A 566-nucleotide genomic window follows, 5' to 3' on the forward strand; every position below is an offset into this window, starting at 1 on the left:
GTTCACAGACATGCTATGCGTGTGTACTTTGGCTCTCTTCTGTGTGTGACAAAGGAAGTGCGCGAGCGAGCAAATGCCTAGGTGGAACCCGGAGCTCAAGTGACAGCGAGCGCCGAGCAACGAACAGCTTCCAGTGTGCAGCCGACTGGGCTCGGTGCAAGGTGTCTGTGGCAAAGTTTAGTTTCCTTTTCTTGGTCCGCTTCGAGAGTAAGTTTCCTTTGGTTTTAAGAGCATTTTTGTCAGGAACTTGCTTTTTCATCTCGGAGACAAATGTCGTCACTATTGCGCGAACAATGGGAAAAAAACATTGATCTCAATTACAGTAATTATAAGTCTCAGCCTAATAATACTTTGTCTCGAAAGAAATTGTTTGACAAGAGGATCATAAACGGCTCATATCTATCTATTGAGATATCCCTACGTCAAGTCAGCTGGTTAAACGTGATTGATAGGACTCAGGTTTATCATCCAGCCCATGACTTGCATAACCGGACACGGAGCATAATTCTGGGTGTCATGAGGTGCCTCGCTTCTGGACGCGATGTCTGTGTGATATTCCTTACGTT

At 45.6% G+C, this 566-nt stretch overlaps 1 protein-coding gene across 1 annotated transcript in view; it reads left to right on the plus strand.

The window, feature by feature from the left end:
* Positions 1-145: 145 nt before the first annotated feature.
* LOC119585573 overlaps positions 146-566 on the plus strand; it is a gene marked incomplete in the record, with an annotated part of 4,775 nt that continues 4,354 nt past the window's right edge. The window contains 1 exon segment of the mRNA XM_037934240.1: positions 146-207.

Source organism: Penaeus monodon, chromosome 20 (assembly GCF_015228065.2).
Source record: "Penaeus monodon isolate SGIC_2016 chromosome 20, NSTDA_Pmon_1, whole genome shotgun sequence".
Lineage (NCBI taxonomy): Eukaryota > Metazoa > Arthropoda > Malacostraca > Decapoda > Penaeidae > Penaeus > Penaeus monodon.